The sequence below is a fragment of the Arachis hypogaea genome, chromosome 8, assembly GCF_003086295.3.
Source record: "Arachis hypogaea cultivar Tifrunner chromosome 8, arahy.Tifrunner.gnm2.J5K5, whole genome shotgun sequence".
NCBI classification, from domain to species: domain Eukaryota; kingdom Viridiplantae; phylum Streptophyta; class Magnoliopsida; order Fabales; family Fabaceae; genus Arachis; species Arachis hypogaea.
Genome location: NC_092043.1, coordinates 20,526,978 through 20,541,649, shown reverse-complemented (window position 1 = coordinate 20,541,649; position 14,672 = coordinate 20,526,978). Strand labels below are relative to the sequence as shown.

The following is a 14,672-nucleotide window of genomic DNA, read 5'->3' as shown; positions in this document are numbered from 1 at the left end:
TGTGATAAGAGGTATTCTTGAAAAATATATAGTGATCTCAGTCCTTGCTTGGTATCTTGTGTGATTGGTGAGATGTAAATTATAGATTGATTGTGTGATTTGGGAGCGTGTGTGAGCATCATGCCACTCTCAATTTATGAGAAGTTGAATCTGGCATCGTCGAAGCAGTCCAGGGCTAAATTTGTATTGGTCGATAAAAGCATAGTTTCAGTTGTGGGTATTGCTGACGGTTAGCTCCTTATGGAGATGGATAGGGGATCAGAATTTTGCCCTTTACAGTGAACTTCTTGCCTGTGCTCTCATGAATAAGTTTCACATGTTCCAAAGACAGGATCCTGTTCACAGTGTGTGGAATGACTGGATTGTCTTTGAAGACAACTCTCATGCCAGGTGAGAGGCCTTCAGTGGGGATTTTCTTATCTCTCCAGCCTTTAGGTGCTTTCTTCTTAGTACATTTGTTCTCAGTGTTTGATAATGGCCGCCCAACATCAAACTTAGAATTGGTGTCTGGAGGCTCTGTATAACCTTGCACTGAGAGAAAGAGAAGGTTGGAATACTAAGTATTGTACAACTGTTTCTCTGTTGTCAGAGGGAGAGTTAGGGTTTGGCATCTTGAACAAGATGTGGTCCTCCCATAACTGTAGAATCAGCTCTCCCTTTGCTACATCGATGATGGCATTGGCAGTGGCTAAGAAGGGTCTTCCAAGGATGATGGATTCATCTTCTTCCTCCCTAGTATCCAAGATTATGAAATCTGCAGGGATGTAAAGATTCTCACCCTTTACTAAGACATCCTCTACATGACCATAAGCCTTTTCAGAGAGTGGCATAAGGTTTATGCTTGACCCGAGGTCACACAGAGACTTATCAAAGGTAATGGTGCCTATGGTGCACGAAATCAAGAAGCGTCTGGGATCCAGCAGCTTTTGAGGTAATCTCTGATGAACCAAAGCATTGAGTTCCTTGGTGAGCACTTGAGGTTCTTCCTCCAATGGCTCTGTGCCAACAACTTAGCATTTAGCTTCATCAGAATTTCTAGGTACCGAGCAACTTGCTCTTCCCTAGTTTCCTCTTCCTCATCAGAGTAGGAGTACTTTGCAGATTCTATGATCTTCAACCAAGCATTCAAGGGAACTTCAATGGGGTCTTCATCAACCTTTGGTTCCATTAGTTCTTTAGTAGGGAAGTTCTCCGTGGGCTGAGGGTTGCCAACTATCCCTATTATGGCCTTTAATGCCAGGACTTGTGTTTCTTTGGGCGTTGAACGCCTATTATGGATACCTTCACTGGCATTCAATGCCAGCTTTTGTGCTGCCTTGGGTGTTGAACTCCTAGTAAGGTGCTTCTTACTGGCGTTCAACACCAGTGATGGTGCCTCCTTGGGTGTTGAACGCCCAGTAAGGTCTTCCTTACTGGCGTTCAACACCAGTTTATCCCTTTCAGATTCGGCTTCCACCTCTATAGTGATGGAAGATGACTTATATTATCTACCTCTTTCTCCTATCTAAAAGGGCCATAAAAAGAGTGTAATCTCATTCAATCAATGCAATTTCATGAGTTAAATGGAGAATATTGTGGGACATTGCTTTGAAATGAGTTTTGTTGAATTTTAGGTGAAGAGAGCAACAAAAGAAAGAGGAAACAAGAAAAAGAAGCTGGGCGTGTGAGCTGGGTGATGAGCGGATAATTTATACGCTTTTTGGCATTGTTTTTAGTATGTTTTTGGTATGATCTAGTTAGTTTTTAGTATATTTTTATTAGTTTTTAGTTAAAATTCACTTTTCTGGACTTTACTATGAGTTTGTGTGCTTTTCTGTGATTTCAGGTATTTTCTGGCTGAAATTGAGGGACCTAAGCAAAAATCTGAATTGGAGACTGAAAAGGACTGCAGATGCTGTTGGATTCTGACCTCCCTGCACTCGAAGTGGATTTTCTGGAGCTATAGAAGCCCAATTGGCGCGCTCTCAACGGCGTTGAAAAGTAGACATCCTGGGCTTTCCGTCATCTTATCTTCAAGGGAACCGCCCTTCTCCCTGTAGGCTTGGGTTGCCTTGGGCTTTGGTGCACGGTCCTCCGTTAGGGCCCTTCTTTGGGCTTTCCTGGTGACTTGGCCGAGCTCTTTGAGAACAGGTCGGGTTGTCCTGACCTGAAAAGGTCGGTCGCTTTGTCTGTAGAACATCCCAGGTTGGACAACTCGACCCAGGGTATGAACAGTGCCCCTACTCGAGCTCAGTCTTCCTTTTTGAGGTCGAGTCTTTAGTTTTAGGAATTCGATCCGTCTTTGGTGAAGCTGAACTCGAGCATTTTGTTGATTTCTTCTTTGTAGAATTTTCCTTTTTGAATGCGGAAGGTTTCTGTTTCTTTAAAAGCGCGCGCTCTTGCATTAGCAATTTAGCTTTGGAAACATGCGAGGGTTTAACACCCTCATTAATGGGCTTTTAATGCCCCATTTCTCTTAGTTCTTTTATTCGAATTTTGTATCCAAGAGATGGTTTTTCTTTTTCCTGTAACTTCCCCTCTTTTTCGCTGCTTTCATCCTGCATTCGCGTTTTTTCTCTGTGACGCTTTGGTATTTGTTGGTGCTTCTGCTTCGCGGGACGATCTTTGCTGCTCCGCTCCGCTTTTCAGCTTTTTTCTTCAGAGCATTTCTCCTCCTTCTAGGTTGGTTTTGCTTTCTCTTCACCGTTTATTTCTGCTGCTTTGTATTTGATTCTTTGATGATGCTCTGGTTTTGTATGTTGGAAAGCTTGAACCTTTTCCTTATTACTGTGCTTGGTTTATTGCTGTGATGCTTGTTTCTTGGTCTTCTTTCATCCTTATGTATGCTTTGGGTGATTTTTCTGGTTTTCAGCTTCTTTTTAGGGCTTCATATGTTGTCGTTGGTTTCCGTACTGCTGTTTTAAAAAGGTTGCTCCTTTGATAACTTTGTTTGCTCCATTGATGAGTTTTGTCTTTGTTGATAGTTTTTTCTCTGACTTTAGCCTTTTTCTTCTCAAGACATTGTTTGTTGGAAGAGAGTTTTATCTTTTGTAGATTTTTCTGAGACTTTACTCTGTCATTGCCTCCAAAGGATGCCCCTGGACCTCGTTGTGCATCTTGGGGTTTTACTTTTATTGTTTGTGTGCTTGAGGTCGCGTTGTCCGAGTTGCTTCCATATTCCCCGAATTTTCTTTTGGGTTAGTAACCCGTTTCCTTTTTGTTTGTATGATTAGTTGGCCATGTCATCTCGCAAAAATATTGTCGAGGCATCCTCTAAGGTTCCTGAGGGGATGTCCGACTGGTTGGACTCCCTTGTGTTGCTATGTGTATCTCTAGCTAATTCGGAGTTTTGTGCAGAGCTTAGGAAACACCATCGGATATGTAGTAGTGAGAATCAAGAACACAACTATGAGTTGGTGGAACCTGATTCTGATGACAGGGTCTGCTTTCCTGTTCCGACCCAGGGAGAGTGTCATTTCTTTTATGCATACGATTTCTTCTTTAGCCAGATGAATATTACCCTTACTTTCACTTCCTTTGAGACCGACCTATTATGGTCTTGTAATGTATCCCCATCTCAGCTTCATCCGAATTCTTGGGGTTTTATTAAGATTTTTCAGCTGGTTTGCCATGAATTTGGTGTTAAGCCCTCTTTAACCCTTTTCCTGTATCTGTTTGTGTTTACCAAGCCTGGAACTACCAAAAAGAAAGCTTCTTGGATTTCTTTTAGGTAAGGACATAAGGTCTTTTCCATGTATGATGAGTCTTTCCGAGATTTTAAGAATTACTTTTAAGATCCGAGCTGTTGAAGGAGCTCGTCCTTTCTTCTTGGATGAGAATGGCGAGCCTCATTTTCCTTTAGAATGGCAGAGGAATGTAGTTGTATCTAGGTATACCTGGGAGATGTTAGACGAGGTTGAGCTGGCTTTTGTTGCTGCTTTAGAGGATATTTGGGGGGAACCTCCCCATCTTGAGACCAAGAAATTTCTGGGGGATCCATCATTGATTTGTACCATGCTGGGTATTTTATAAATTGTGTCCCCATTTTTTTTTCTACTTTCTTTTCTGGCTTGTAAGTTGTTGTATTTTTTTATTTTTCAGAGATGTCGAAGAATAATAACTCGCTGAAGGATTTTAAGAAGGCGAGGAAGGCTACCGCGGCTCAGAACGTCCCGGCCAAGGTGGTTGGAGAAGGGTCCTCCCAGGTTTTGTCGAAATCGCCTGTCCCGAGCTCTCCTGGGCCGAGGAGGATGATCCCTACTCCCTAGGTTTGTTTGCTTGATCCATCGCAAACTTCTGTTGGTACCTTCTCTCCTTCTGTCGCTCCTCCTCCAAAAAGACCTCGTATCGTCGAGACTTTTAATCTTGGTACTCCCGACTTTGATGATGTTGGGTTTGTAGATCAACAAATTACTCCCTATGGTGTCATGCCTACTAATGATGTATCCATTCTTCATTATTTAGACTTCATTACTCGGAGTGGTATTACACTGGCACATATGGGAGTGGCTTTATACCGGACTACTCAAGATCTTCCTATCCATGCTACCAAGGCTTTTATGGAGGAGGAAAAATCAGAGTTTGACCGAATTAAGGGTTTGAAGGAGGAGCTCGAGGTTAAAGTGGCCAAGCTGGAAAAGGAGCTGAAGGGGTAAAAGGCTCGGGCTGTTGGTCTAGCAGATGCTGTGCAACTGGCCGAGGATACGGCATTAAAACATAAGGATTGCTATGTTACTACTTATAGAGAGGTGATGGAGCTCAGAGGTAGCTTGGAGTCTGTTCGGGCCGATTATACTGAACTTCAGAGTCATCTTGTAGGCAGTATTACTACTGCTTATGAGAATCTGAAGGAGCAAGTTCAAGTTCTTGCGCCAGATCTTGACCTTTCCCTTTTTAGTCTGGACAATATTGTTAGGGATCGTAAGATTGTCCCTGACGATCCTGATGATGATGATGATGATTGTCCTTCATTGCCCGCTACCAAGACTTCTGTTGTGCCGACTTTTCTTACTTCCACGGCTGAGATCAATCACCCAGAGGGGGAATCGGATTGCCAAATCTTGAATCGGGATGAGGGATGGTGGATGCGGTGCCTCTTCAGACTCGTCCTCCTTCACCCCGAGTTGATGCCACTGAGAAGCCTTCTAATGTTAACTGAGTTTTCTTCTTGTTCATTGTAGATAGCCCGGCTTGTGGGCTTTTAAAACTCTTTATTTTGTAAATGATATTTTGAAGACTGTTGATACCCAATTAGTTGCTTTGTTTAGCAACTTTATTTTAAAAAAAAAGAAGTTTCCGAGCTTTTGGGGCTGCTTCTGGTGGCCTCTGAAGTTTGCTTTTTATCTTAACTAGCTGTTTTTATGTCAGGCCTGCTTGCACTTGGCTTAGTACCTTCCTAGGTTTTGGGAGTGTTAGAACTTTTCCTTTGTCTGACCTCTCTGGATTGGCTTGATTTCTTTGCTTAATGCTATTTTCAGCAATTTGTTTTGTTCTTTGGTTCACTGTGGTTGCGTATTTTGTCATGTTGATTTTGTCCAAAGAGTTGTTAGTGACCCTCTTTTAGGGGTTATTTTGGTAGCTTTATGTTTCGGACCGACTTCGTCACGTTGGGCCATGTCGATTTACTTTGTAATCCTCTTTTTTGGACCTTTGTTCAGGTCTCTTACAAGGATTACCTTTGTAGCTTTATATTTTGGGCCGACTTCGTCATGTCGGGCCCTGTCGAGTTACTTGGTAATCCTCTTTCTTGGACCTTGTTCAGGGCTCTTTCAGGGATTACCTTTGTAGCTTTATATTTTGGGCCGATTTCGTCATGTCGGGCCCTGTCGAGTTACTTGGTAATCCTCTTTCTTGGACCTTGTTCAGGGCTCTTTCAGGGATTACCTTTGTAGCTTTATATTTTGGGCCAACTTCGTCATGTCGGGCCCTGTTGAGTTACTTGGTAATCCTCTTTCTTGGACCTTGTTCAGGTCTCTTTCAGGGATTACCTTTGTAGCTTTATATTTTGGGCCGACTTCGTCATGTCGGGCCATGTCGAGTTACTTGGTAATCCTCTTTCTTGGACCTTGTTCAGGTCTCTTTTAGGGATTACCATTGTAACTTGTTCGTGGGAGTCCGACTTCATCATGTCGGGCTCTTCTAAGTTATAGTAATCCTCTTTTATAGGGTTGGCCAGACCTCTTTCCAGGGCTTTACTTATAACTTGGGTTGTTGTGGCTGGTCTGACTTCTTTGTGCCGGCCAGTCTTCAAATTATTTTATAGCAATCCATTTTATTAGGACCTCGTCAGGTCCTTTCTATGGATCACTTTCTATAACTTCTTGCATTATTCTGTTTTCCTCTTTGCTGATTTTGTAGAGATTGGGTTTTAACCCTTGTTTGGCAGACCTTTTAATGAATTTGGTTTTCATCTTTGGTCTTTATCACGATCGCACAGTGAATTTGATTTTCACTTTCTATTGATCTGTAGCTTTATAATGGACGATGAATGTTTCGGAATAATGCGGCTTGAGCGTGTGTAGAAGATCTAAACAGATTTTATTAAAAGAAAATGCAAATATACATGGGGGGTTAATTTCCTAAGTCGGGTGATTTGTAGGTCTTGGCTTGGCGTCTCGTTAAAAAACCTTTTCAGGAAAAAGAGTGCGCCTTATCCCAAGGTCCTTCATCATCCCTAGCAATAGTACCTTCTTAGGTTGCAGGCGTGCCATGACCTAGGAAGCTCTTGCTCGTTGAGTTCAGAAAGCCTGTAGTAGGCCTTTCCCAACACTTCTATGACTCGGTAGGGTCCTTTCCAGTTCGCTGCCAGCTTTCCTTCTCCAGGTCGAGTTGTTCCGATGTCGTTTCGGATTAGAATGAGGTCGTCCTCAGCAAAGGCCCGCTGTATTACTTATTGGTTGTATCTGGAAGCCATTCGTCGTTTCAACACCTCTTCCCTTATCCGAGCTTTTTCTCGGATTTCCGGAAGTAAGTCGAGCTCTTCCCTTTGAAGTTGGGAGTTGGCTTTTTCGCTATAATGGATCACTCTGGGTGATTCTTCTTCAACTTCCACTGGGATCATTGCCTCCATTCCGTATGCTAATTGGAAGGGTGATTCCTTTGTGGTGGAATGTGGCGTTGTTCGATATGCCCATAAGACCTGTGGGAGCTCCTCGGCCCAGGCTCCCTTTGCATCCTGTAATCTCCGCTTCAGCCTAGCCAGTATGACTTTGTTGGCAGCTTCATCTTGTCCATTGGCTTGGGGATGCTCAACAGAGGTGAATTGTTGTTTTATATTCAAGTCGGCCGCTAGCTTTCTGAAGCCTGCATCTGTGAACTGAGTACCATTGTCTGTGGTGATGGAGTATGGAACCCCAAACCTTGTGACGATATTTCTATATAAGAACTTTCGACTTCTTTGAGCAGTGGCGTTAACTAGGGGTTCTGCCTCAATCCACTTTGTAAAGTAGTCTATTCCCACTATGAGGAATTTGACTTGTCTCAATCCTTGGGGAAAGGGTCCGAGAAGATCGAGTCCCCATTTTGCGAATGGCCACGGTGAGGTCACGCTGATGAGTTCCTCTGGTGGGGCGATGCGAAACTTGGCATGTTTCTGACATGATGAACATGTCTTTACAAATTCTATGGCCTCTTTTTGTAGAGTTGGCCAATAAAATCTTGCCCGAAGTACTTTTTTGGCAAGTGCCTGCGCTCCGAGGTGGTTGCCACAAATGCCACTGTGTACTTCTTCTAGGACTTCCTTTGTGTTGGAAGTCGGCATGCATTTTAGTAGTGGTATTAAAATCCCTCTTTTGTAAAGAGTATTATTTATGATAGTATAATATTGTGCCTCCCGTTTCAACCTATTTGCCTCTTTTTCCTCTGTGGGGAGTGCTTCTGTTTTGAGGTAGTTAATTATGGGAGTCATCCATCCCTGATTGCGACCTGTTATGGCTAGGACTTTTTCTTCTTCTGAGATTGATGGATTCTGTAGAATTTCTTGGATGAAGCTTCTATTGTTGCCCCCTGGTTTGGTGCTGGCTAGTTTTGAGAGTGTATTGGCTTGGGCATTCTGTTCTCAGGGTATGTGATGAATCTCATATTCTCCGAATTGTTCGAGTTGTTCTCTGGCTTTTTCCAAGTACTTTTTTATGATGGGGTCTTTGGCTTGGTAGCTTCCTCTTATTTGTGAAGTAACTACCTGCGAGTCGCTAAAGATGATAAGCTTATGAGCTCCAATTTCCCTGGCCAGTTTCAAACCAGCTAGTAGTGCCTCATATTCCGCTTGATTATTTGAGGCAGGGAACCCAAATTTGAGGGAGAGTTCGATTTGGATTCCCTGGTTGCTTTCAATTATCACGCTTGCACCGCTTCCAGTTTTATTCGAGGAACCGTCCACGTAGAGATTCCATTCTGTGGGGATTTTTCGGTGTGTCTGTAAATTCTGCAATGAAGTCAGCCAAGTGTTGTGATTTGATGGCCGTCCGAGCTTCGTATTGAATATCAAATTCAGATAACTCGACTTCCCATTGTAAGATTCTGCCCACCAGGTCTGTTTTCTGTAAGATCCCTTTTATGGGCTGGTTGGTCCGAACTCTAATGGTGTAAGCCTGGAAGTATAGGCGAAGTCATTGTGATGTTAGTATGAAAGCGTAAGCGAACTTTTCTATTTTCTAGTAGTTCAGCTCGGATCCTTGTAATGCTTTGCTGATAAAGTATATGGGCTATTGCCTGCTGTCATCTTCTCGGACCAGTGCTGAGGCTACTGCCTGATTTCCTACTACGAGGTACAATATGAGTGGTTCTCCTTCCCGTGGCTGAGTTAGTATAGGTGGCTGTCCCAGGAATCTTTTAAAGTCTTGAAAGGATTGCTCACATTCTGCTGTCCATTCAAACTCCTTTCCCTTCCTTAGAGTGGCGTAGAAGGGGAGGGATCTTATTGCTGATTCAGCCAGGAATCTGGGCAAGGCTGCCAACCTCCCGTTGAGTTTTTGTACCTCTTTGACACATGTTGAACTTTTCTTGTCGAGTATGGCCTGGCATTTTTCCGGGTTTGCCTCGATTCCTCTCTGTGTGATCATAAAACCCAAGAATTTACCAGCTTCTACTGCGAAGGTGCATTTTACCAGATTGAGTCGCATGCCATGTTGTCTCATAGTGTCGAATACTTGGGTCATGTCGGATAATAACATCTCTTCGTTTTGTGTCTTTACTAGCATGTCGTCCATGTAGGCTTCCATGATTTTTCCGATGTGATCCAAAAAAACCTTGTTCATTAATCTTTGGTAAGTAGCTCCCGCGTTTTTAAGATCGAAGGGCATGACAATGTAGCAGTAATTTGCTTTTGGGGTTAAGAATGAGGTTTTTTCTTGGTCGGGTGGGTACATTGGGATTTGGTTATATCCCGAGTATGCATCCATAAAGGAGAGGTATTTATATCCAGAGGAGGCATCGACCAGTGCGTCGATGCTTGGGAGTGGATAAGGATATTTTGGGCAGGCTTTGTTGAGAGCGGTGTAGTCGGTGCACATTCGCCACTTCCCGTTTGATTTTTTCACCGACACGACGTTAGCATGCCATAGTGGGTATTTGAGTTCTCTTATGAAACCTGCCTCTAGTAGAGCTTGTACCTGCTCTTCCACAGCTTGAGAGCATTCTGGTCCCAGCTTTCTACGCCTCTGTTGCACTGGCCGAGATCCTGGGTAGACTGCTAGCTTGTGGCACATTAACTTGGGATCTATACCTGGCATGTCTGCGGCCTTCCATGCAAAGAGGTTGAAGTTATCCCATAAAAACTGTATGAGTGATTCTTTTATGTCTCCTTTTAGGAGTGTGCCGATATTGGTCGTTTGGTCTAGGGTATCCCCGATCTGAATTTTCTCTATTTCACCTTCAGGTTGTGGGCAGAGTTCTTCCCGCCTCTGAACTCCCTCGAGTTTGATTGTGTGGAATTCTTCTCCTCTGCCTCTGAGGTTTAGACTTTCATTGTAACATCGGCACGCCATCTTCTGATCTGCTTTTATCGTAGCTATCCCCTCTACAGTTGGGAACTTCATGCATAGATGTGGAGTTGAGACTATTGCACCGAGCTGATTCAACATTATCCGACCTATTAGGGCATTGTAGGCTGAACTTACGTCGACTACGATGTAATCTATCTTGAGTGTTCTTGACTGGTTTCCTTTTCCGAAAGTTGTGTGTAGCGAGATATATCCCATCAGTTGAACCGGGGTATCTCCTAATCCGAATAGGCTATCCGGATATACTCTGAGTTCTTTTTCTTCCAAGCCGAGCTTGTCGAAGGCAGTTTTGAATAAGTATTTGGCGGTGCTCCCCTGGTCTATCAGCGTGTGGTGGAGATTTGTGTTTGCCAGTATAATAGTGATGACCATGGGATCGTTGTGTCCTGATGTGATGCTGGATGCGTCTTCTTTGGTGAAAGTAATCGCGGGGATATCGGGTTCTTCCTCCTTCCCTTCGATATGATATACGTCTTTGAGATGTCATTTGCGAGATGATTTGGAGATTCCTCCCCCAGCGAATCCGCCGTGTATCATGTGGACATGTCTTTCTAGTGTACGAGGTGATCGCTCGGTTTGTCCAATATCTTTTGCTCTTCTTCTATTCCTCTGCTCATCGTCGCGGGTGGCTAGATATCGATCTAGCTTTCTGATGAGCGGATAATTTATACGCTTTTTGGCATTGTTTTTAGGTAGTTTTTAGTATGATCTAGTTACTTTTAGGGATGTTTTCATTAGTTTTTATGCTAAATTCACATTTCTGGACTTTACTATGAGTTTGTGTGTTTTTCTATGATTTCAGGTAATTTCTGGCTGAAATTGAGGGACCTGAGCAAAACTCTGATAGGAGGCTGACAAAGGACTACTGATGCTGTTGTAATCTGACCTCCCTGCACTCAAAATGGATTTTCTGGAGCTACAAAACTCCAAATGGCGCGCTCTCAATGGCTTTGGAAAGTAGACATCCAGAGCTTTCCAAGAATATATAATAGTCCATACTTTATTCATAATTAGACGACGTAAACTGGCGCTCAACGCCAGTTCCATGCTGCATTCTGGAGTCAAACGCCAGAAACACGTCACGAACCAGAGTTGAACGCCCAAAACATGTTACAACTTGGCGTTCAACTCCAAGAGAAGCCTCAGCTCGTGGATAGATCAAGCTCAACCCAAGCACACACCAAGTGGGCCCCGGAAGTTGATTTATGCAACAATTACTTACTTCTGTAAACCCTAGTAGCTAGTCTAGTATAAATAGGATAGTTTACTATTGTATTAGACATCTTTGGTCTCAGTTTTATTTTGTTATTCATCTGAGGAGACTATTGATCACATTTGAGGGCTGGCCATTCGGCCATGCCTGAACATTCATCACTTATGTATTTTCAACGGTGGAGTTTCTACACACCATAGATTAAGGGTGTGGAGCTCTGCTGTACCTTGAGTTTCAATGCAATTACTACTATTTTCTATTCAATTTGACTTGTTCTTATTGTAAGATATTCGTTGCACTTCAACATGATGAATGTGATGATCCCTGACACTCATCATCATTCTCACCTATGAACGCGCATGACTGACAACCACTTCCGTTTTACCTTAGACCGGGCGCATATCTCTTGGATTCCTTAATCAGAATCTTCGTGGTATAAGCTAGAATTGATGGCGGCATTCATGGAAATCCGGAAAGTCTAACCTTGTCTGTGGTATTCCGGGATTGAATGACTGTGACGAGCTTCAAACTCATGAAGGCTGGGCGTTAGTGAAAGACGCAAAAGAATCACGGGATTCTATTCCAACTTGATTGAGAACCGACAGATGATTAGCTGGGTTGTGACAGAGCATTTGGACCATTTTCACTAAGAGGATGAGATGTAGCCATTGACAACAGTGATGCCCTACATACAGCTTGCCATAGAAAGGAGTGATAAAAAACTGGAAGGAAGAAGTAGAAAAGCAAAGATTCAGAAGGAACACATCACCTCCATATACCTATTTGAAATTCCCACCATTGAATTACATGAGTAACTTTATCTTTATTTTCTATTTATTTTATTATCATTATTTAAACCAATAATCTCTTAATCCATTTAAATTCGCCTGACTGGGATTTACAAGATGACCATAGCTTGCTTCATACCAACAATCTCTGTGGGATCGACCCTTACTCACGTAAGGTATTACCTGGACGACCCAGTACACTTGTTGGTTAGTTGTGCGGAGTTGTGACAAAGTGTAATTCATGTTTAAGAGCACCAAGTCTTTGGAGCCATTGTTGATGATCACAATTTCGTCCACCAAGTTTTTGGCGCCGTTGCCGGGGATTGTTCGAGTATGGACAACTAACGGTTCATCTTGTTGCTCAGATTAGGTAATTTTCTTTTCAAAAAAGTTTTCAAAAAATTTTTTCAAAAATTTTCTTTATTTTCATTTTTCTAAAGAATATTTTCAAAAAATTTATTAAGAAAATACAAAAAAAAATCATAAAATCATAAAAATCAAAAATATTTTTTGTTTCTTGTTTGAGTCTTGAGTCAATTTTTAAGTTTGGTGTCAATTGCATGTTTTAAAAATTATTATGCATTTTTCGAAAAATTCATGCATTCATAGTGTTCTTCATGATCTTCAAGTTGTTCTTGGTAAATCTTCTTGTTTGATCTTGATGTTTTCTTGTTTTGTGTCTTTTATTATTTTTCATATGCATTTTTGCATTCATAGTATCCATGCATTAAAGAATTCTAAGTTTGGTGTCTTGCATGTTTTCTTTGCATCAAAAATTTTTTAAAAATATGTTCTTGATGTTCATCATGATCTTCAAAGTGTTCTTGGTGTTCATCTTGACATTCATAGTGTTCTTGCATGCATCATGAATTTTGATTCATAATTTTCATGTTGTGAGTAATTTTTGTTGTTTTTCTCTCTCATCATTAAAAATTCAAAAATCAAAAAATATCTTTTCCTTAATGTGATTGGTTCAAAAATTTGAAGTTTGTTACTTTCTTGTTAAGAAAGGTTCAATATTTAAATTCTAGAATCTTATCTTTTAGTTTTTTGTTAGTCAAGTAATTAGTTTTAATTTTAAAAATTAAATCTATCTTATCTTATCTTTTATATCATTTCTTTTTCAAAATTTTATCTTTTTCAAAAATTTGATTTTAAAATATCTTTTCTAACTTCTTATCTTCTTATCTTTTCAAATTTGATTTTGATATCTTTTTCAACTAACTAATTAACTTTTTGTTTGTTTCTTATCTTTTTCAAAATCACCTCACTACTTTTCCCTCTCTAATTTTCAAAAAATATCTCATCCCTTTTGCAAAATTCTTTTTAAATTAATTAATTGTTTTAAATTTTAATTTTAAGTCTATCTCATCTTTAATTTTTGAAAATCACTAACTCCTTTTCAAAAATTAATTTTCGAATTCTCTCTTTCATCTTCTTTTATTTATTTATTTATTTACTAACACTTCTCTTCACCTCTCTTCATCTCCAATCACTTCCTCTATCCTTACCCTTGTGTTTGGATTATTCCTTCTTCTTAATCCTTATCCCCTTTCTTCTTCTACTAATAATAAGGATCCTCTTTACTGTGACATAGAGGATTCCTCTTCCTTTTCTTTTTCTCTTCTCTTTCATATGAGCAGGAGCAAGGAAAAAGGCACTCTTGTTGAAGCTGATCCTGAACCTGAAAGGACTCTGAAGAGGAAACTAAGAGAAGCTAAATTACAACAATCCAGAGGCAACCTTTCTGAAATTTTCGAACAAGAGAAGGAGATGGCAGCCGAACCCAACAACAATAATGCAAGGAGGATGCTTGGTGATTTTACTAAACCCACGTCCAAGTTTGATGGAAGAAGCACCTCAATTCCTGCCATTGGAGCAAACAATTTTGAGCTGAAACCTCAATTAGTTACTTTAATGCAACAGAACTGCAAGTTTCATGGACTTCCATCTGAAGATCCTTACCAGTTTTTAACTGAGTTCTTGCAGATTTGTGAGACTGTTAAGACGAATCGAGTAGATCCTGAAGTCTACAGGCTCATGCTTTTCCCTTTTGCTGTAAGAGACAAAGCTAGAACATGGTTGGACTCACAACCTAAAGATAGCCTGGACTCCTGGGATAAGCTGGTCACGGCCTTCTTGGATAAATTCTTTCCTCCTCAAAAGCTGAGCAAGCTTAAAGTGGATGTTCAGAGCTTCAAGCAAAAAGATGGTGAATCCCTCTATGAAGCTTGGGAAAGATACAAGCAGATGACCAAAAAGTGTCCTTCTGACATATTTTCAGAATGGACCATATTAGATATATTCTATTATGGTCTATCTGAGTTTTCCAAAATGTCATTGGACCATTCTGCAGGTGGATCCATTCACCTAAAGAAAACGCCGGCAGAAGCTCAAGAACTTATTGACATGGTTGCAAATAACCAATTCATGTACAATTCTGAGAGGAATTCCGTGAATAATGGGACGCCTCAGAGGAAGGGAGTTCTTGAAATTGATGCTCTGAATGCCATATTGGCTCAGAACAAAGTGTTGACCCAGCAAGTCAACATGATTTCTCAAAGTCTGAATGGATGGCAAAATGCATCCAACAGTACTAAAGAGGCATCTTCTTAAGAAGAAGCTTATGATCCTGAGAACCCTGTAATGGCAGAGGTAAATTACATGGGTGAACCTTATGGAAACACCTATAAT

General features: G+C 41.3%; 1 non-coding gene across 1 annotated transcript; it reads right to left on the bottom strand.

Moving 5' to 3' along the window:
* Positions 1–14,150: 14,150 nt before the first annotated feature.
* Positions 14,151–14,254, bottom strand: LOC112708548 (small nucleolar RNA R71). Its single transcript, XR_003156402.1, has one exon. It is a non-coding gene; the product is annotated as a small nucleolar RNA R71 (small nucleolar RNA).
* Positions 14,255–14,672: the final 418 nt, after the last annotated feature.